General features: G+C 42.7%; 1 long non-coding RNA gene across 1 annotated transcript; it reads right to left on the reverse strand.

The window, feature by feature from the left end:
• Nucleotides 1-15418: 15418 nt before the first annotated feature.
• On the reverse strand, nucleotides 15419-23310 carry LOC115511782. The gene is made up of 4 exons (XR_004343570.1): nucleotides 23203-23310; nucleotides 16662-16757; nucleotides 15889-16017; nucleotides 15419-15554 (listed from the first exon to the last, which is right to left on the reverse strand). It is a non-coding gene; the product is annotated as an uncharacterized LOC115511782 (long non-coding RNA).
• Nucleotides 23311-23850: the final 540 nt, after the last annotated feature.

Consider the following 23850-nt stretch of genomic DNA (forward strand, 5'->3'; position numbering starts at 1 on the left):
GTGTTGTATGGAAGCCAGTTTGACAATAAATTTCATATAAATAAATAAATAAAATTGAGAGGTAGAAAGTAAGTGCTGGCCAAGATGCCCCACTCCTTTGAGGTCACCAATCAGAAATATTTGACAACTGGGGCACCCGGGTGGCTCAGTCAGTTGGGCGTCCGACTTCGGCTTAGGTCCTGGTCTCACTGTTCATGAGTTCAAGCCTCGCATTGGGTTCTGTGCTGACAGCTCAGAGCCTGGAGCCTCCCTCAGATTCTGTGTCTCCCCCTCTCTCTGCCCCTCCTATGCTCATGCTCTGTCTCTCTATGTCTCTCTATAATAAATAAAGTTTAAAAAAAATTTTTAACACACAAAAAAAGAGAACTATTTGACAACTAATTAGTCTTCCAGGAACACCTATTGAAAGAGCCTCGGTCATTCGCTTCCAGACCTATTGCTCAAGCATCGTAGCTTGGTTGGTTGATTTTTCACTGAGTTTGCCTGAGTGGGTTTCCCACTCTCCATGTTGTGAGAAGATCCACGTCAGCTTTTGTCTCTGAAGAGAGAATAGTCCAGCAAACAGGGACCTGATGTGCACCTAATGTAGTATGAAATCAATCTGTTGACCACCAGATGGAGAAATGCAGGACTTCTGATCATCTGTGTGTTGGGAAGCAACACAGAGAGAATTTCTGCCCAATGGAGAAGAACATTCTAGGTGATTCTGAACCTATGTCTGTTGAGGGATTGTGGAAGATGTCAGGGACCCAGGAGCACTGAGTCCTGTCAATGGCTTGTATTACTTCAAGTACCTAGATCTATAGTACTAGTCACAGGACAACATTTAACAAATGTTACAGTATATGTTTCCTTAAGTTAATTTACATAAATGTAAACACATTCCACATTACTACAAATATTCTGCATTTAGCTATAGCTTGGGGGTATTTTTCGGTTCAAAGAATATTAGTTGGTCTCTTGGAACCCTACAGAACAAAGTACCATAATGATATGAACTTTTTCCTACCTTTCAGAGAAGTGCAATTCTTTTTTTTTTTTTAATTTTTTTTTTCCCAACGTTTATTTATTTTTGGGACAGAGAGAAACAGAGCATGAACGGGGGAGGGGCAGAGAGAGAGGGAGACACAGAATCGGAAACAGGCTCCAGGCTCCGAGCCATCAGCCCAGAGCCCGACGCGGGGCTGGAACTCACCGACCGCGAGATCGTGACCTGGCTGAAGTCGGACGCTTAACCGACTGCGCCACCCAGGCGCCCCTGAGAAGTGCAATTCTTTATTTACACATATACTCACTAAGTTTCACATCAGTAAAATAAACTGATAAAATAGTATGAAGCGTTAAGCATTCTACCATTTAACAAAACGTCCTAAAGTTATTTTCACAGTGTTTGAGAGGACTCTAAGGGCAAATCACAGTAAAACATTCGGGAGTCTTTTTCCTCTCAAATCCTAGCATCAAATGTGGTGTTTATGTTAGAAAGACTGCCAAAGCAGACTGCAACCTTACACTTAGACATAAATGAACTCCTCTCTTCCAGTCATAAACAAAACCGAAAGCTTCAAGCCAAAGATCCCTCCCAAAGCAGGCTTTAGTCATTCTTTCCCAAAAACCTAGGCACGTACATTATATATCACAGGGCCTAGTCTCAGCTGGGGTTTGGAATTTCCTTTCTTGGTTCTACCAATTGGAGTGAAGAAAACTAATCCCTTCAGTGTTGGAACACACTGTCAAGCTATTCTAAATCACTATGGGCTAGAAATCTCCTGAGTTTTCTTCTCATGATTCAAAACCAGATATCAAGACCAGGCTAAAAATCATGTTGACAAGTAAATTAGGAAGAAAGAATAAAACGTTAATGGAAAGCGAGCTGAGTGAGAGTCTCTGTGTCCCTCTTCAAATCAAGCCCACGTATATAGTCCAAGAGCTTGTGATGTCCTCTTTGGCCCGGTGGTCAGAAATAGGCATCTGAAATTCTAGTATGTGACTCACTGGGCTGTTTCACTCTGGGTCCCTCTCTGGGCTTCTGTCTCTCACACACAGAACGAGGGGATTTGCCTGCAGCATTGCTAAGAGGTCTTTGCCTTAACTTTGAAAATCGCTGGGTTTTTTTTCACTAGTTAATATATATCTTAAACATGCCTCTAAGTCACAACAGGGCACCTGGTAGACTCATAATACATGCTCTTTAAACTAATTAACTAGTTTGGATACTGAGAACAAGAGGCTCTTTGGTAATTATATGATAAAGTATAGCTTATGAGATCTTTTTCTTTCAGAGTAGGAGAGAAAGTCACACAGTGGCAAGCAGCTGGACTAAAATATTTCTAAAATATTTCTGGTGACTCCAGCTCTGTTAGATCTGCGTGGCTCAAATATCAAAGTCTCTCAGAAACCTAAAGAATTCCTTTTACTCGTAAATGCCAACAGGACTGCATGCCCCAAATGCAAAATCTGGACCACCTGGGGAATGCATTTTACAGACAAAATTGCAGAAGCGTAATCCCAAACAAAGAGAACTGTAGTGGGCCTTCCAAACAGAGAAATAACCTGGGCAGCTGTGATTTTCACTTCAAATATAAAATGGAATAATAGAAAATAAAATTATACTTAAGCAGCCATGTGCAGAAAATAAAATAGGACATGCTGTAAACTGTGTAAAAGAACTAAACGCCTACCTCTATTACTTATTTTTACATTTGTTGAGCTCAGTTTTGCCATTATGGAACCTTTCACCTTGGACAAGTTTTCTATTTTTGGATTTCTCATCTAGAAAAAAGTAAAGTTTGGGGTGTGGAAAAATGGCCCAGATAAATTTGAGAGTCACCTTTAGCTCCTATGATTCTCCATAATACTTACTTTTCTGGTTACAGAGGTCACAGAGTTCATATCACAAATTTGTTTTAACATGGATGCTAATGAGGACATTATGCTAAAGCAAAATAAGCCAGGCATGGAAGGACAAATACAGTATGATTCCTCTCGTGTGAAGCATCTAAAATCATTGAAACAGAAAGTAGAAAAGTAATCATCAAGGGTGGTGGAAAGGGGCGGGAGGCGGGGGGTGGTTAGTGCTTAGTGGATACAGGGTTTCAGTTTGGCAAGACGAAATGTTTTAGTCGCACAGCAACGCAATTACACTTAACATTACTGAATTGTACACTGAAAAATTGTTAAGATGGTTAATTTAATGGTATGCATTTTTTTACCACGACAAAAAATAATTTTGTCTTAGTATAAAGAGAAAGAAATTTAAAGCCATCCGAAATTCAACCACTGAAGGAAAAATTTCTATTAACCAGTTGATGCTTGTCTGCCAGATATGTTCACTATTATTTGCTTAAATGTTTATTTATTCATTTTGAGAGACAGAGAGCAAGAGAGGGGCAGAGAGAGAGTGAATCCCAAGCAGGCTCCACACCGTCAGCACAGAGCCACATGCGGGAATCAGTTTCACGAGCTGTGAGTTCATGACCTGAGCCAGTTTCAAGAGTCAGACGCTTAACCAACCGAGTCACCCAGGGACCCCTCAACATTATTTTTTTTAACAGCTAACGAGTGCCTACCCTGTGGTTCTGTCTGCTGGAAACAAAATAATGGGCATGACATAGACCCAGCCTTCACGGGTAAGGAAGTGGCAATTACAGTAAAGGGCAGTAATAAGTTCTACGGTAAGGGGACACACAGAGAGTAATGGAAGCATAGAGAAGGAGCAAGCAGACCAGGGTAGGGATGAGGAAAAGCTTCCCATCTGAGATGTAAAAGATGAGAAGATGTCAAGGCAAAAAGAAGGCAACGGCACTCTGGCCAGAAAGCACAGATGGAAGAAGTCTGGTCAAAGCCAAGCATGCTACTACAGATGGGGACAGAGGACCTTCAGAGATGAGGTGCCAAAGAGCAGCAGGGGCAGGATTACAAGGGGCTCTGGACCCCGTGTTCATGAGCCCGAACGTTTTCTGTTTTTCTTTCCTTAAATGTTTATTTATTTTTGAGAGCGAGAGAGAGAGAGACAGAGTGCGAGTGGGGGAAGGGCAGAGAGAGAGAGGGAGATACAATCTGAAGCAGGCTCCAGGCTCTGAACTGTCAGCACAGAGCCCGATGTGGGGCTGGAACCTACCAACCATGAGATCATGACCTGAGTCGAAGTCCGGCGCTTAACCATCTGAGCCACCCAGTCGCCCCAAGCCCGAACATTTTCTAAATGCTGTTGCTCCGATGGTTGGAGAGCGGTAAGTGTGGAACGGACAAGATTAGATTTGAATTTTGAAAGACCTCTTGGCTTGGATGCAGAGAATGGATGGTAGGGGTCACGCTCAGTCGAGGGAGGCCGTTTAGGTGGTGGTGAGCCAGCATGATGAGACAGGTAAAGGCACAGCCACGGTCATGCTGCATTTGCAGTTTGGGACTTAAGTTTTTTCACTTAGTATTCCATAATTAGCATTTTCCCATTTCAGTAAAAAAAAATTGTGGTAATCCTTTCTGATGGCTGCATGGTATTTCATGGTATGGAAATTCTATGACTGATTTAACTACTCGTCTATGTTTGAATGTTGTGTCCAAGTTTTTGTCATTCTTTTTATTTTTTATTAAAAAATATTTTAAGTTTATTGATTTATTTTGAGAGAGACAGAGACAGCGCAAGTGGGGAGGGACAGAGAGAGAGGGAGACAGAAAATCCCAAGCAGGCTCTGTGCTGCCAGGGCAGAACCTGATGCAGGGCTTCAACCCGTGAAACTGAGAGATCATGACCTGAGCTGAAACCAAGAGTCAGATGCTTAACGGACTGAGCCATCCAGGCACCCCTAAGTTTTTGTTATTCTAAAACAAGAAGGATGATTATTTGGGTACAAGATCCTTATCTACATTTTAAAGATATTTTCATAAATGTTCAGATTATATAATGTCTTGCAGCAATAGCAGAAGATATGTAAAAGAGATGATTATAATCCAGGCATGGAAGGCAGTGTTACCAAAGGGGTGTGTGTGTGTGTGTGTGTGTGTGTGTGTGTGTGTGTGTACACAGCTTTACTTTATCCTAAAAGGCCATTCTGGATGCCAGACCTTCCAAAGAAGGTATGATATAACATCCTCCATATTGCACGGGACAGGGGAGACTGTGGGTTTGAGCTCCACAGTACGTTGCTCTATCCAGGCAAAAGGTCAAGTGCTGCAGAAGGCCAAAGCTAAAAATAAAGTGTGGCACTGGGAACATTAAGGAGCTGTTTCAGGGAACATTAAGGGGGAAGTGAATCATACTAAATTCGCACATGTGTATCCTCCCAAGACACTGTGTAACCTCCTCAGCCAGGGAAAGTAGGCCAATTCTTACTTGAAACTAATTTTAATAATAATGCTAATAATTTTAGTAACAAGACAGAGTAGTTTCATTCCTGTCGCCCTCTGTTCCCAAAGGCCAAATTCTCACGAACCATCTATGGACCGGGCTGGTCCATGTCCATGAACACGGGTCCTGAGAGAGATACAGCACCACGAAGGTGAGGAATCTGAGTCTCCCTGGAAGTTTACCAATGGTTAGCGGACTAGAAGACTATCGTAGCCATGTGGAGGGTCCGTACAAACTGTGCATGGACTTGGAGAGGATTTTGATCCCTTCATCACTGTCCTGGAGGTTCCACAGGAACTCCAGATAACTACTGCCAGTTGCAATGCACATAAGATTGCGTCTCTTCAGGAAATCATTAAAGGATTCCTCCTTCAGATGCGAGTCAAATTTTTTCAGGACTGAAAAGAAATCTTCTTTTCCAATGTCTGAGAGAAAGAGAGAGACAGAGGGACAGAGCAGAGAGACAAGAGACAGAGAGGGATCGAACACCACTACTTTACAGAGTTTCCATGTGAATCATAGATTTGGGTTTTTTAATTTTTTCTCCTTACTAAGAGTCATGAGGAAGACGGTGGAGAACAATTTGGGGAACTTATTCAGCATATTTTGTAGAACATCTACTATGTAAGTATAAAATACAATGGGGTTATAAAGTCATAGTGACTGTCTGCTTATGGCTTACAATATAATTGCAGAGCTAAAACTCCACGATAACAATTATTACAAGTATGCAAGGTAACGATTACCTATCAGGTGCTACAACAGCCCCCAAGAGGCGGGGCTCACTCCCTGCTGGGACATCCAGGAAGAAGAAGATAGCAGGGAAATTTTTTAATGAAAGGTTATTTCTTTCTAATTAGAGCCTGTATATTTAAGACTAACAATTTACAATTTTATAAAATTATATCATTCATACAATGATAAAAGGAATATATAAAAAATGCTCCACACTTAGAGCACATAACTTTTCTGATTAGATAACTTAATCTATAGGTTCATTCTCAGATTTCATTGAACTCAGCTGATTCATCCCCTTTGGCAGAACTAAAAATCCAAGCGAATTAGGTCGATTTTGTATTTTGCTTACAGAGTCTCCCCACCTTGACTAGATATACTGGGATTTCTAAGGATCCAGGAAATGCTTTTCAGAGACTCACAGCAAAAGAGGAAGAAAAGCAGAGAGCTTTGATAAAAATGCAAACTGGATAATAGAGTCAGGGAACTATTTACATGAATAACAACTATGTGCCTGATGAATCTTGAAATTAATAAAAACAACTTTAAAAAGTATTTTGGCAATACAAGGTCAAACCAGGCAAAGTCTACAGAACCTACTGGCCTCTTTGTCTTCAAGTTGGTTCAAAAAATGCAATTCCAATGGGAAGCATTTACTAAATGCTAACTATGGTTTCCCAGTGGCAGTTATAAAGGTTAGTAAGACAAAGGCCCAAACTTCAGGAACTACTGTCTAGTAGGGAAAGTGGACATGCCAATACAGGTTAAATAACATTTACAAACATTCAGTTGATTTTTAAAACCATTAAGATTGATAAATCCAAGTGTTGGCAAGTAAGTATTAGAGGCTGAATTGTGCTCCCCTAAAATTCACATATTGATATTCTAACCCCCAGGATAACTCAGAACGTGACTGTATTTGGAAATAGGACTGTTTAAAAGGTAATTAAGGTAAAATGAGGTCAAAAGAGTGAGCCCTAATCCAATATGACCAGTGTCCTTATAAGAAGAGGAGGGGTGCCTGGGTGGCTCAGGCCACAAAAAAAATGATTAGCTTGGTGCTTGGCTCATAGTAAATGCTCAATATATATTAGCTTACTGGGTAAAATACTAACTTAGTAAATAAACATATGTTCAACTATACAGGTAATCAAATGTAAACAAAGTAAAATAAAATTGAGTGGTTATTTTTGGCCAAGCTTTATCTTGAAATGAAAATACTGTATTATGACAGGTGGACACCTGGGTGGCTCAGTCAGTTAAGCATATGACTTCGGCTCAGGTTATGATCTCATGGTTTGTAAGTTTGAGTCCCACATTGGGTGAACTCAGGCCCCGCTTTGGGTGAATATGAGCCTCACTTCAGGTGAGACCTGCTTCTCTCTCCCTGTCTCTCTCTCCCCCCCTCTCTCTCTGCCCCTCACTCACTTGCGCCCTCTATCTCCCTGTCTCAAAAAAAAAAAAAACAGGGGCGCCTGGGTGGCGCAGTCGGTTGAGCGTCCGACTTCAGCCAGGTCACTATCTCGCGGTCCGGGAGTTCGAGCCCCGCGTCAGGCTCTGGGCTGATGGCTCGGAGCCTGGAGCCTGTTTCCGATTCTGTGTCTCCCTCTCTCTCTGCCCCTCCCCCGTTCATGCTCTGTCTCTCTCTGTCCCAAAAATAAATAAAACGTTGAAAAAAAAAAAAAAAAAGAGGGGCACCTGGGCGGCTCAGTCAGTTGGGTGTCCAACTTGGGCTCATGTCATGGTCTTGTGGTTTGTGAGTTCAAGCCCCACATTGGGCTCACTGCTGTCAGTGAAGACCATGCTTCAGATCCTCTGTTCCTCTCTCTCTGCCCCTCCCTGGCTTGCACTATCTCAAAAGTAAACATTAAAAAAGAAAGAAAATATTATGATAGGCAATGTACTGTGATAGGCAATCTCTAGACCTTGGTACATGCACCCTTGAATAATGCCCTCCCCCTGAGTGTGGCCTGCATCTACTGACTTGCTGTAACAAACAGAATATGGCAACATCATGGGACGTTGCTTCCAAAATGAAGTTATAAAAAGGGTGAGGCTTCCTTCTCAGGCACTCTCTTTCTCTTGCTTACTTGTTCTGAGGCAAGCCAGCTGCTTGCTATGTTGTGAACTGCCCTATAAAGTGGCCCATGTGCCAAGGAACAAATGTGGTCATCAGCCAGTGAGCGAACTTAGATGTGGCTCCTCCCCAAGTTGAGCCTTGATTCATCACTCCTAGCCAACAGCTGAACTGCAGTCTGATGAGATCCCTTGAGCCAGAAACACCCAGCCCAGATCCCTGACCAACAGAAACTGTGAGATAATAAATCTTATTGTTTTCAGCTCACAAATTTTGAGGAGTACTTTGTTAATGTGCACTAGATAACTAATACACCCAATATAGGCCAGGGTGAAAGCTAATGCTGTGCACATAGATAGTGTTAGTAAGAATGTGAATGGGTACAAATTTCTTGAGAGCAATTTTGGCACTATTCCTGAAGATATTTAAATTTTTTTCACCCTAAAAATGAAAATTTGCGCTAAGGAAATACGATCACAAAAATTGAGGTATATTTTTTAAAGTATTCAATGTAATAAGTAAAACAGTGAATAACTGGTAACAACCTACATGCCCAACACTGATTGGGAAATTGTGATATAATAAGAAATACAGATTTTAGTCTTTAAGTCTGGCTCCTGGCCAGAGCTCCTAAAACTTTTGGCATTTCCTAAGTGATAAAGGTTCTAGGAGAATCTTTTGTTCTAACGTTTGGTCTTTGACTCCAGTTCCTGCCCCAGAGTTCCAAAATCCCTTAAAATTTCCCGGGTGATACTTGTGTCTCCTGTTCTAATGAGGCAAATCTTGGTGGGCTCCTGGATAGCTTCAGGATGGGGGCTGGTCACCAGAAAGACCAAGCTTAAAATGTCCAGGCCCATCTCCCATCCTTGGGCTAGGGGCCTGGGGATTGAGTTAATAATCCATCCTGCACATATTACAAAGCTTCCATAAATATTTCTAAAGTATGGGGTTTGGAGAGCCTCTGAGTTGGTAAACATGTGTTGGTGTTGGGAGGGGGGCATGCCCAGAGACAGCATGGAAGCTCTGAATCCCTTCCCCCCTACTCCCATTCCTTGTCTTATGCATTTCTTCCATCTGCCTGTTCCTGAGTTGTATCCTTTTATAACAAACCAGTAATCTAGTAAGTAAACTGTTTTCCTGAGGTCTGTGAGCCATTTTAGAAAGCTACTAAATGCAAGGAGGGGTCATGACTTATAGCTGATTGATCAGAAGCACAAGTGACAACTTGGGGTTGGTGTCTGGAGTTGGGGATGAGGGCAGTCTTGTGTGACTGAGGTCTTAACCTGTAGGATCTGATGCTAACTCCAAGTAGGAAAATTTAATTAAATGGCAGGACACCCAGTTGGTGGTGTCCACAGAGAACTGGAGAATTGCTTGGTGTGGGAAAAACCCACACACATTTCGTGACCGGATGTGAAGTATTGAGTGGAGAATGTTGAGAATAAAGTAGAAAAAATGGAAATTTTTCCTTTCAGGAATGGGAAATAAGTTATGGTATATCATTTGATAAAATCTTAAGCATACATGAAAATCATGCTAAAGTTCTAGTTAATGATTTGTTGAAATATCCACAATCTAATAACTAATGTTCACAAAATAACTATGTTCACAAAATAAAAATAATTGGGGTAATCCTAATTTTTTATTTATTTAATTTTTAAAAGACTAAATATGTACCATCATGATCATAGCAAAGATCTCGAGTGATTAAGTTATTAGGTGATTTACATTTTCTTGGGTATATTTTTCCATAGGTTCAAATTTTTATATAATGAATATGTACTATTTTTTTAATTTGGAAAATCTTTAAGTGTAAAATAATTAAATATGGAACTAGTATAATTCTTAAAATACATTTACCTTGCCTATTTTTTCTGGATCATATTTTTCAAATTCTCTCATGTTCCTGAATCCCTCTCTGAACTTGTCTTTCAGTGTCTTTCAGCCACTTTTTTAATCAAGTAAATCTTCTTGTTCTTCCTCTATTTTTGGTATTTTTCTGACATGGCTTCCAGATATCACTGAAAAGGAAAGACGCCAAAGTAAATTTTGACTAAAGTTGCAGGATATAAAATTAATATATAGAAATGCATTTCTATACACTAACTTCAAGGTAGCAGAAAGAGTAATTAAGAAAACAATCCCATTTCCAATTGCACCCAAAAGAATACATTTCTATACACTAACTTCAAGTAGCAGAAAGAGTAATCAAGAAAACAATCCCATTTACAATTGCACCCAAAAGAATAAAATACCTTGGAATAAACTTAACCAAGGAGATGAAAGACCTGTACTCTTAAAACTATAAGACACTGATGAAAGAAATGAAGATGACACAAACAAATGGAAAGATATACCATGCTCATGGATTGGAAGAATTCATATTGTTAAAATGTCCATACTACACAAAGCAATCTACAGATTCAACGCAATCCCTATCAAAACATCAATAGTATTTTTATATAACTAGAACAAATAATCCTAACATTTGTATGGAACCACAAAAGACTCCAGATAGCCAAGTAATCTTGAGAAAGAAGAACAAAGCTGGTGGTATCAGATTCTAGATTCCAAGATATGCTACAAAGCTACAGTCATCAAAAAAAGATCGATACTGGCATAAAAATAGACATATAGATCAATGGGACAGTCAACTAATGTATGGCAAAGGAGGCAATAATAAACAACAGGAAAAAGACAATCTTTTCCATAAATGATGTTGGGAAAACTGGACAGCTATATATGCAAAAGAATGAAACTGGACCACTTTCTTTCACCATACACAAAAATAAACTGAAAATGGATTAAATACCTAACTGTGAGACCTGAAACCATAAAACTCCTAAAAGAAAACATAGGCAGTAATCTCTTGGGCATCACCCTAAGCAACCTATTCATGGATCTGTCTCTTCAGGCAAGGGAAACAAAGGCAAAAATAAACTATTGGGACTACACGAAAATAAAAAGCTTTTGCACAGCTAAGGAAACCATGAACAAAATGAAAAGGCAATGTAGTGAATGGGAGAAGATATATGCAAATATCAGATATATCCAATAAGGGATTAATATTCAATGTATATAAAGAACTTTACAACCCCCCAAAAATAAGTGTAGTAAAAAATAGGTAGAGGACCTGAATAGACATTTTTTTCAGTGAAGACATACAGATGGCCAACAGACACATGAGAAGATGCTCAACATCACTCATCATCAGGAAACTAAAACTCAAAACCACAGTGAGATATCACCTCATACCGGTCATAATGGCTAGTATCAAAAAGACAAACAAACAAGCGTTGGCAAGGATGTGGAGAAAAGGCAACAGTTGTGCACTATTGGTGGGGATGTAAATTGGTGCTACCACTGTAGAAACAGTATAGAGGTCCTCAAAAAATTAAAAATAGAGGGGTGTCTGGGGGTTCAGTCAGTTAAGCATCAAACTCTAGGTTTTGGTTCAGGTCATGATTTCACTTTTTGTGAGATTGAGCCCCATGTTAGGCTCTGTGCTTTTAGCACAGAGCCTACTTAGGATTCTCTCTCTCCCACTCTCTCTCTCTCTGCCCCTCCCCAGCTCATGTACACTCATACCTGCACATGCTCCCTATCTCAAAATAAATAAACACAAACAAACAAACAAACAAACAAACAAAAGTTATTTAAAAATTAAAAACAGAAAAACCACATGATCCAGTAATTCCTTTACTGGGTATTTACCCAAGGAAAATGAAAAAATTAATTGAAAAAAGATATATTCACTCCTATGTTTATTGCAGCATTAGGTACAATGGCCAAGATACGGAAGCAACCCAACTGTCCATCAACAGATGAATGGATAAAGAAGAGGTATGTGTATACACACACACACACATATACACCATTTGCGACAACATGGATGGATATATATATATAATATATATGTATATTCCATTATATATATGTATATACATGTATATGTATAATGGAATATTACTCAGCCATAAAAAAGAATGAAGTCTTACCATTTGCGACAACATGGATGGACCTGGAAGGTATTAAACCAAGTGAAATAAGTCAGACAGAGCAAGACAAATGCCATGTGATTTCACTTACATGTGGAATCTAAAAAACAAAACAAGCAAACAAACAGACTCTTAAATACAGAAAACTAATTAGTGGTTGGGGGGGTTGGGGGGGAGGGAGTGGGGGGATGGACAAAATAGGTGAAGAGAATTGAGAGGTACAAACTTCTGGTCATAAAATAAGTAAGTCATGAAGATAAAATGTACAGCAGAAGGAATATAGCCAATAACGTTGTAATAATGTCGAATCGTGACAGATGATAATTATGCTTATCGTGGTGAGCAGTGAGTGAAGAATAGTATTGTTGAATCACTATCTGTACACCTTAAATATAACACTGTATGTCAGCCATACTTTAATAGTAAAGTTTTTGAAAATTATATAAAATCTCAAAAAGGTAATTAGGTTTCAAAAGTAATATAAAAACAGGGAGGGGGACAAAACATAAGAGACTCTTCAATATGGAGAACAAACAGAGGGTTACTGGAGGGGTGTGGGAAGGGGGAAGGGGCTAAATAGGTAAGGGGCATTAAGGAATCTACTCCTGAAATTATTGTTGCACTATACGATAACTAACCTGCATGTGAATTTACAAAAATAAATTTAAAAAAAGGTAATTAGGTTTGACCCTTTGCATGCAGTATCATTTTACTTCAGGAAATTAAAGATTTAAATAAGCTTACATAAAATCCAAAATGTATTTATTTGGGCCAGAATTTCTTTACCCAGTGTCCGTGAACATCTGGGGCTCACAAATGTGTCTCAAGTTGCAATTCACGAAACTGTATGCAAAATATCAAGTGTATGTGGATCTTCATAGAAAGTGAATTCACAGTTTAATCAGGTTCTCAGTCAGGTCTGTAATTGAGGTGACAACTATCCTGGCTTACCCACTACTGTGGCTTTTAGCCACACAAAGCCCCGAGTCCTGAGAGCTCCTCAGTCTCAGACAAAAAAATGGAACAGGTGGTCACCCTTCCGCAATCCAAGAAAGATCGATAAAAAATAATCGATTAAAAATAATTCAAAGATTTATTTTCATTTCAGTCAAAGGTATGAATACAACTTAGAAGATTACTTCTCAAGTCATAGAATGCTGCTCTTTCTTCTTATTTAACCCATGTCCTGAGAATGACTTTGTACATAAACCAAAACTACGATTTGGTTTATGACCCCCTCTGCGATTTGTCAATGACCCCCTCGTTACCATGAACCCTTACCTTTCATCACGTGTATTTTACTAGACTGAGATGTGATTACCTGGCAAGATGTGATCACTACCCCAGATCAATCCAAAAGGAAAAACACGTTATCATGTAAGAATCCTGATCTATGGCGTGATAGGGAACTCGGGGGCTCTCAGTTGGTTGAGGTGTCAGACTGCATCCAAATCGTGTAAGTTAAGCTAATTTCTGCCCTCATCGGAGGCAGGCTAGAAGTCAGGAGAACCATTCCGGGAGAGGCCTCTCCATGTTCCCACCACTGCGTGTGGGGAAGGATGGGGCCTGTGCACTCCTGGGAGGGGCCTGGTCTCACAAGTCATACTCAAATTACAGTATCTCTTTTGATTTCTACTTTTAACCCACTAGCCTTTGGTAGGGTCTTCTTGAACAGCCTACTTTGTCTCAGTGGTGCCTCAGAGAATCTTAGGAAGACCTTTAGGCCACCACCGAGGAGAGCAGTCCTTCTGAGGGGGATTTTCCAGTCCAGCTGATTCAACGAGGACATTCTCTTTTCAGTGCTCACCCTGGACATTCTGGGTTTGTTCTCCGAAGAAAGGTGACTTTTGTCACATGCACACACTTTACGATGTCAAAGTATAAACATAGGTGGCTTTCTCCATCTGTTTAGTTTTTACCTGAAACTTTTATGTTTTTCCATGATCCATCGTGATCCTCAATCCCCAGTTTTTTAAGAGTTACACCTATTCCGTTACCATCATACCTGCATTAGTTGAAATGACGCATATAATTTAATATGTAAGTTTTATGAAACCGTAAGTACATGATCTCAAGATGGCAAATGTCAGACGTTTGGGCCACCACTTTCCCCTTGAGGACCCAAATCAGATACCACTATTAATCATAGTGTTCTTTTTGTTAAGCCTAAACTCAGCCTCGGAAATTTTCTCAGCTTCTACCAGACGTCTAGCAATGGTATACAGCATGGTATATATTTATTTCTGTATATATGTGTGTGTGTGTGTGTACACACATATGTATACACACAGACATAAACACATATACACATACATAGTAGATATGTCTATTCTTATCATTTTTATTTTATTTTATTTTAATTTTTTTTAACGTTTATTTATTTTTGAGACAGAGAGAGACAGAGCATGAACGGGGGAGGGGCACAGAGAGAGGGAGACACAGAATCGGAAGCAGGCTCCAGGCTCCGAGCCATCAGCCCAGAGCCCGATGCGGGGCTCGAACTCACGGACCGCGAGATCGTGACCCGAGCCGAAGTCGGACGCTTCACCGACTGAGCCACCCAGGCGCCCCTATTCTTATCATTTTTAAAACGAACAATTGTTTAAAAGTTCTATGCCAGGCATGTGTCCTGATTTTGAGTTAAAAAAAATATCATCACTGTATGCACACCACATATACCCCTACATACGTAATTATGGAGAAATATATCCACAATGCTTTGCCCTCAGAGAATGACCATAAACTTTTGGCTTATTAACAGGTTCATCTTACCCTTCCTGATATCCAATATACGATAATCATCCTGAACTTGAGGTAAAGATCAGAAATAAAGAACACAAGTGAAGCAGCACACACATGATGGGTCAATGGCACAGACTCTGGAGTTCAACACTGAGTAGGCTCGGAGTCTACGTCCTGACTCAGCAGCTTGTAAGTTCTTCTCATTTTCTCTCGAGTCTCAGTCTCTTCACTTATGAAATGGAGAAAATAATCCCTACTTCACAGGGTTGTTAAGAAGTAAAGGAACTTTGTGGGGTGCCTGGGTGGCTCAGTCGGTTAAGCGTCCGACCTTGGCTCAGGTCGTGATCTCACGGTTTATGGGTTCGAGCCCCACATCGAGCTCTGTGCTGACAGCTCGGAGCCTGGAGCCTGCTTGGGATTCTGTGTCTCCCTCTCTCTCTGCCCTTCTCCTGCTCGTGCTCTGTCTCTCCCTCTATCTCTCAAAAATAAATAAACATTAAAAAATTTTTAAAAATCAAGATGAAAGTTACCATTGCCAGTTTTCAAACCCCATTTCCTTCACATGAAAACCTAGTTTGTTAAGAATTTCCTTAGATTCTTGCCCGAGTATTGTTCCTCTTTCTTCTGTGTTTTTCCGTGGTGTGAGATCCAGGAAAACCTATTTTTAACAAAAGGAACAATGGGTTGGTTAAAATGTGAAATACATTCCACCACAGATACCTCTATATAGACTCCCAGGGTCTTGGTCCTTTGAACTGTATTATTTAGGTTATTAATGTGAAAGAGAGAAGAAATAACCAATAAAATCATGCACGTCCAAGACAAATGTCTCCGGTAAAACAATTAACTCTATAAATTCTGATATGAGCTCTTGGACATTTTTAGTTTGCTTGCATGCATGGATTAAAGGCATGCACTGATTTGTTCATCAGGCCAAGAGCAGAGAGAAGTGTCCACCTTTTGAGGGCTTTTCCTTTGAGGTCAATACGGACCTGTGAGGATGTCATCAGCGCCCCCTGCCTTCTGGGTCAAACCAGGTAGGAATTCCTGAAGGAATGGGTTCCTGAGCTGCTGTGTAGAACTCTTCGAAACTTATCATGATCTAGTCTTGGAGTTTCAGCCTGTAAGAAATTAAGAACATAAGGGAAAGGAAAAGGAGAAACATTGAGACATATCTGATACACAAACGTAAGATCAGAGTTCTATTCCAGCAGACATAAAAACCAGGTCCCTTCCCAAAACTTTTACCCCTTTTAGCTCAGACATTATGTTGTAGCTTTTAAAGTGTTGTTTTGAATTTTATGATTTTATCCAAGTGGGTATGGAAGAGAACTAGTAATTTAAATTAAAAAGTAAAATGAGGACAGAAGACTTTGAAACAGGATTACCAGTCAAAGAGCAATTTCTTTATAAATATATATGTTGTGTGTATATGTATGTGTGTGAGGGAAGAAAAGGGGGGTGAGAGAGAGAGAGAGAGAGAGAGAGAGAGAGAGAGACAGAAAGGCAGGACTGATTATAATCCTGGTTGCTTATATGGCAGGATTGGGCTTTGTGTTTTCCTACAGTAGAAATGGGACTGCAGAAGACAGAAAGGAAGCCTGACAACAGGGAAGCATTCCTAATTCCTCTGATGCTTTCCCAGCTGAACCAGCCTCCAGTGTTCCCCCCACTACACAACCCTCAGTCCACCCTACCTGTGCTCCGGTTCTGTGTGGACTAAAATGACTTGTCCTCGTCAAAGGCCCTATGCCAGGTGACATACCTGTGCAGGGGCTGTTGATGCTCCTTGGGACTGATCTATCTCCTCAGAAATTGAGATAACACCATGAGAAGCACATCTCTGTAAGCATTAAAGAATCTATAGGAACAAAAATAAGATATGGTGATAAGCAAAGAAGAAAGGCTGGCATTGTTGATCACAGACGGTATTGGGATTTGTTTCCAGCATAGAAATGGTATTACCTCAAACTCTCCTTCTTCCAGATCCTATTTAAATAATTCAGAAATTCAATAAAAATTTATTGAGAACTGAATGCTTTGCAAACATTGGGGATCTAAAGGTCATTAAGACATGGTCTCTGCTATCAAGAATGTTGGTCTAGGGGCGCTTAGGTGGCTCAGTTGGTTAAGCATCCGACTTGGGTTCAGGTCATTATCTTAACAGTTTGTGAGTTCAAGCCCCATGTTGGGCTCTGTGCTGACAGCTCAGAGGCTGGAGCCTGCTTCGGATTCTGTGTCTCCCTCTCTCTCTAGCCCTCCCCAACTCGCTCACTCTCTCTCTCTCTCTCTCTCTCTCTCTCTCAAAAAATACATAAACATTGAAAAAATTTAAAAAAAAAGAATGTTGGTCTAGTTGGAGACAGCTGAGTATATCATGATTAGTGCTGAGAGCAGAGTACAGAAGCTAGTAGGACCCTAATACCAGCCACTTGAATCAGGATGAAGGGTTGGGGTGAAGAATGTGTGTCAGGGAAGGTTACCCAGAAAAGACAATCTTGGGGTGAATTTTGAAGGAGGAACAGCAGTTCAGCAGTTGACTGGGCAAAAAGTGTGTGTGTGTGTGTGTGTGTGTGTGTGTGTGTGTGTGTGTGTGTCTGCAAATGGGAGCGAGCAGGCGGTAGGGAGTTGGACAGAAGTCACATCAGGAAACAGCTGAAGAAGAAAGTGAGAGAAAGCGTTGCAGGGGTTTGCAGGTGAATCCGTAGGGCTGCGGTGGAAGATGCAGGGAGGTGTGGAGAGAGACTGGAGAGAAACGAGGCCAGAGAGGTGGGTGGGATCAGGTTGACAGAGACCTTAAGTAGCAGCCGCAGGAACAGAAGCAGGTAAGGAACTGCTTCTTACCCCCAAAGCTGGGGAGCACCACAGAAGGAGGAGCAGCGGAGAAGCAAAATCAGGTTGATGTCACAGAAAGATGGCTTTGGCTGCAGCGAAGTCACTGGCCTAGCAAAGAGCCAGGCGAGAGGCAGGCAAATAGCCGGGAGTTATTGACATAACCTAGGTGAGAGCTGACAAGTGGTGGCGTAGAGAGGAGGGGACGGACACAGCAGGGCTAGGTGAAAACGTGAAAGAATTTCTCTCCACCCTCCTTCATGGAACCCACCCGCCTCCAGCACAGTCAAGGAGCTTTGGCCCTTTTAGAGTCTGAGAAATACACTTTTCAAGCAGAGTGAGGCAATATACCCTAAGTGCTTGAGTGTGACTTCAGCTCCTGACTGGTCTCGTTGGCTTGCCTTTTTTTTTTTTTTTTTTTTTTTAATGGATCAACATTAAATCCTTGCCAGGTTTCCAAACCACCCCCCACCCCCACCACTTCTCCTCCCCTCAGGAGCTTTGTCATCTTGCCTGACATGAGAGCCAGGAGGACCTACTTTGAGTCTTTAATGATCTGAGTACCTTCTGAGAATGTCAGCAGGAAACTACAGGGACAGGTCCTAGCCCTTTATGCTCTATACCATTTTGGAAGCTCTTTCTCTGAGCCGGGCCCAGACACAATTTGCAATCCTTACAGAAAAATGTTAATGTTTGAAAAATAAGAACCAATTTGATTAAAAGTAAAAGGAGAAAAGTAATTAATATAATTATACTGCCCAAAGATCATCGCTGCTAACATTTTGGTGTTAGCATTCCTGTTCTTTTTCTGTGTGTATTATTAACAGTTGAGGTTATTATTATATAGTTTTATGCAGATAGATAGATCCTAATATCTTGTTCTTTTCACTTAACCTTATTATATGAACCTTTCTCATGTGATTACAAACTTCGGGGGGAGGGCTATTTTACTGGCTGTGTAATATTCCATCAAGTGAAAGTTCCCCACTTTACTGTTTAGCCACTTCCCGAATGTCGGTTGTTAGAGTCATTCCAAGTTCTGTCTATTATGAGTAACTCTCTAATGAGGAATTTTACACAACCAGCTTTTCTCTGTATTCTCAATTATCTTCTTAAAATAACTTTACATTAGTAGAATAATTGAATCAAAGAAAATATTTAACCTTCTTGACAAAAGTGCCTTCCCCAACAACGTGTAAGAGTGCCAAGATATGAACTTGAAACTAATTCTACTTATTGACTGAATTATTTGGGGGCAGTTATTTAACCTCTCTGAGCCTCAGCTTTGTTAACTATAGAATGGAGGTGCCCACCTCACAGAATGATGAAATTTAAAAGATGTAATGTGTAATTTGGCACACGTTATGGTGCATAGGAGGTGTTCAACCCAAATATTAGTTCCTTCTTCCCTTCTGCTATTCCTTTTTCCAGTGTTTTTATTTTATTTAAAAAATTGTTTTAACCTTTATTTATTATTGAGAGACAGAGGGAGACAGAGCATGAGCCGGGGAGGGCCAGAGAGAGGGAGACACAGAATCCAAAGCAGGCTCCAGGCTCGGAGCTGTCAGCACAGAGCTTAATGCGGGGCGCAAACACATGAACCGCGAGACCATAATCTCAGCCAAAGTCGGACACTAACCAACTGAGCCACCCAGGTGCCCCTCCACTGGTGAATAAAATAGACTTCAGGTTTGTTGCATTTCCTATTAGTCAGGCATTTGGTCATGGTTGAAACATCTTAACCACGTGGCCTGTGAAGTCGGTAACTGTACCATCCAGGCACATTGTTTGTATTTGGCTTCTAGAACTCACCAGATACTATGTAATCGAATCAGTAGTAGATATTTGGTGCATTTGTTACTGTTACCGCATTTCTGAACAGGGCTAGTGTTTTATATATTTTTCTATTTTCTCCTTATGCAAATTATTTACCATCTCTGTTCGCAGCTTCCCCATCAGAAAAAATAAGGACAATACATACCCGTCCTATCTTACTTGTGTAATGAAAGCATTTCTCGCTATCAAGCTTTTAACTCACAGACTTAACTACACACACACTGAGCAAGATATGGGTAGAATTAGCCACACATAAGAGAGACATAGAAGGAGAGAGGCAAGAAGACACTAACCTTTACCCAAAGCCTGTATTTTACACGTATTAATTATACACATGCACACACACACACACACACACACACACACACTACCATGAGGTGCTTCACAGATATTCAGATTTCACAGATAAGGAGGGGAAGCAATGTCCTCGAGTTGCCAAGACACAATTCAAATACTAAACTGTATCGTCACATGCAGGAGGACACTTTTCTGTTTTTTTGGGGGGCTTAGTCATTATTAAAACTATTTATGGGGTTGAACAATTGTTTTTACTAACTTGCACTTGGCTGCTTAGAGAGAAAAGCACAACACAGTGAATTCATCTGGGCAATTTATTTTATTGCTTCTGTTCAAAGGATCCCCTGAAAGGAAGCTGCGTTGATAACCACCAGACATCAGCGAAACCAGAGGAAACTATGATGTGTGTGCATGATGAGGGGGCAGGAAGAGTGGAAGAGATTTCATGATCCCTTAGTTTCGTTTGTTTTCAGGTTATAAAACATAAACGAACTTCAGCTGGAAGACAGTTCAATTAATATGTTAAGGATCGAGTACGAGCTCTGTGCTGGTTGCACGTGCCTGTAACCACCTGTAACAAGCATGAAGGACGGTACGTGCGCCTCTTGGAAAGGAGAGGCACAAAATGAAAAGGCTTTTCGGGGCTCCTGGGTGGCTCAGTCGGTTAAGCATCTGACTTCGGCTCGGGTCATGATCTCACGGTCCGTGAGTTTGAGCCCCGCGTCGGGCTCTGGGCTGATGGCTCAGAGCCTGGAGCCTGTTTCAGATTCTGTGTCTCCCTCTCTCTCTGACCCTCCCCCGTTCATGCTCTGTCTCTCTGTGTCTCAAAAATAAATAAACATTTTTAAAAAATTAAAAAAAGAAAAAAGCAAAGACCTCTTATATTACTGAGGGCTCCTTTCACAAAAAAAAATTTTCTTAGGACAGGTCGGAGTGATATCTCCACCCTACCCCCCCAAGAGAAATAAATATGTAGGGAAAAAAAAAAAAAAAACCTGGTCAAGAGGGTATACTAAAAAAACTGATATGTCCATTAGGTGAAACCACATGAAACTGCAGTTTTGTAGGCCCAAAACAGTCAAATATCATCATTTTCATATGGCTGAGTTTATACATATGGCATTGTTCCGTAAGTCTAGAGAGAGTCGTTTCCAGGAACTGACTTCAAAAGTGACACTTGGTAGTTAGGATTTGGGTGAGCTATTGCCTCTAAATTATATTCATCACTTTTAAAATGGAACTCAAATCTATATTTATACAAATATGCATATATTTTTTTTTTATTTGAGAGAGAAAGAAAGTGTATGCAAGCAGGGGAGAGGGGCAGAGAGAGAGAGAGAGAGAGAGAGAGAGGAGAGAGAATCTCAAGCAGGCTCCACACGGGGCTCAATCTCACAACCCTGGATCATGACCCGAACCCAAATCAAGAGCTGGAGCCCCAAGGAACTCTGAAACATTTTGACACATATTTCAAACTACACAAAAGAAAAATAACTTAGTTACAGCAGAATCTCCAAGTCCTGTGCTTCTTTCCTTTCTTCACCTGAAAAATCACCTGAATAATGGGTCGAGTAGCTTTGTGTATATTTTGATGGCTGCGTGCGCAATACTTCGTAGGAATATCTACGCTGCCCCCAGCACGGGAGAGGGCACGAAATAGGAATTGGGAGGCCTGCTGCCTTCCAGTTGTGTGCAAAGCTTGGGCAAAGCTACTCGCCCTCACGGCTTTGGTTTACATCTGCATAAAACAAAGATAATAACTTGCCTCGTGGAGTAATTTGTGAGCATGACACGAAATGTAATAAAGTGAGAGACCTTTGTAATGACCAAGTGTTACACAATTAGAAAAGCTGGTTTCTAGACGTTAATAAAGATTAATGCTGCGGATCACTGAGCATTCTACAACCAGAAACTTAAATAGATTGTTTTCCGTTACCTCTTGCAGGGTAAGGAGAGAGAGAGCCAACTGTCGTGGCTTCGGCTTGGTCCCAGCACAACGCCAAGGGCCACATGTCTGTTCTCTTCTTGACCAGTTTACGTGGCTGGTGTAGACAGATCCCGTGTCCTACCTAGCTGGGGCCCTCAAAGATTATTTTGTGGGCTTAACTGATGCAGAGAGGCTTCACGCACGGATCGGGTTGAGTGGGGAATTGCAAAGTGCCCATTTTATGATCCCGGTGGTGGGGAGACACAGCTGGAGACAACCTGGTTTCCTAGATTGTGCCGATTTGCAGACTTAGTGCATTCCTGCAATGTCACTTCGGTAAGTAGCAAGCATTCTTACGAGATCTGCTTGAGCGCAGCAAAGATGTGGCCACTGTCCTCCAGGGCCTCGCACCGGAGCCTGGGGTCAGACAGGTGACTTAACAGCACTGCGGTAGACATCAGAGTAGACCAAAAAGGCGACGGGGAAACCGAGCAGGGAGAGATCAATTCTAACAGGCAGTTTAGGACGCTTCGTTGAGAAGGAGGAATTAGGTCAAATTGGGTGGCTAGGAAGGAAGGAAAAGAATTCAAGCGGACGAATAGTTTGATGCAAGAAATCAGGGGTCCACGCGGCAGTTCATGTGCAAGCTACATGGGGCTGGAGATCGGGGAGGGGTGAGAGGGCTTTGAACACCTGCCAGGAGCCGAGGCATTAGGCCTTTATTCTGTAGGAAGCAGGGAGACGTCCTAAAGGCCTCCAAGCAAGAAAGTAACGCCTGGAAGTCCCACAAACCAAGAAGGAGGTCAATTCTCGAATGGAAGGGTGGGTGGGGAGATAAAGGAGCCTTTCAGTTCGCAGTGACACAGGAGCCCTGAAACGCAGACATCCTTCAAAGGAGATACATTGAGTTACACTGTAGGCTCCCTGAAGGCAGGGTCAGGGGCTTAGCCATTTTTGTTTCCTTCTTGTCAAGCACAGTACGCGGTGGTTAAAAAAAGAGACAGACAGGAAGGAGGCAGGGAGCGGGGACGAAACTTTGCTGAATGAACCAAACTCACGCAGAGGTAGGAATGGTGCGGCTGTTTGTTTTGTTTTTCACTTTTAACGTTTATTTTTTGGGAGAGAGCGCGAGCGAGCCTGGGGGAGGAGCAGAGAGCGAGAGGGAGACACTGAACCTCCACTGCGGGGCTCGAACCCACGCACCGTGAGGTCCTGACCTGAGCCTGAACCCACTGAGCCACCCAGGCGAACGGTGGGGCGTTAAACGGCTGCACCCCCGCGAAGGCTGAGCGCAGGCCCCGGGGTGGGGGTGGGGGGGGGAACTGGTCCCAGTCCCGCCCCAGCCGGGGGGAGGTCGGACGGGCCTCCGCGCAGCCCAGAGAGTCGCTCTCCGGAGGGAGGAAAGGGCGCCTACCTCAGCTCGGCGGGGAGAACCGAACGCGCCCACCCAGGCCGAGGGCGAAGCGGTCGCTGAACTCAGTCTGCGGGAGGCGTGAGGCCTTCGGCGCGGCGGACTCACAAAGCGAACGAAGGCGCCTCTGGGGCGGGTGAGGCGCCGGGAGGGCTCGCCCGGGACGTCGTCTCTCCCCGCGGAGCCGGAGGGCGACCGTCCCCGGCGGGAAGGGGGCGCGCCCGGTCCCACCCAGCGGCCGGGAGGACCCGCGCGAGGCCGCGCCCCGCTTTCGGGGTTGCCGCGGCGGCGGTTTGGGGGTGCTGCGGCTTGAGAAGGGGGCACCGAGAATGCCGAGGGCTCTGATCAGAGCCGGCGCCCTTGCCGGCCTGCCCTCGACCGCCGCCGCCCCGAGGCCAGGGCCCTCGTCTGCGCCACCGCAGCCGCGCAGCCTGGGCCGCTGTCCCTGGAGACTTGTGTCCCGGCACGCGGCAGGCCCTCCCCGCGGCGCGTCTCCGGAAGCCGAGGGAAGAGCCCTCGAACGCGGGCGGCGCGGGGCTGAGCGGAGGAGACCGACCCCCGCCGCGCCCCGGGGTGTGTGTGCCGCCGCAGGGCCCGAGCTACCCCCGGAGGCGCCGCAGGGCGCAGCGGTGGCGCAGCGGGGTCGGTGGC

Source organism: Lynx canadensis, chromosome B1, assembly GCF_007474595.2.
Source record: "Lynx canadensis isolate LIC74 chromosome B1, mLynCan4.pri.v2, whole genome shotgun sequence".
NCBI lineage: Eukaryota > Metazoa > Chordata > Mammalia > Carnivora > Felidae > Lynx > Lynx canadensis.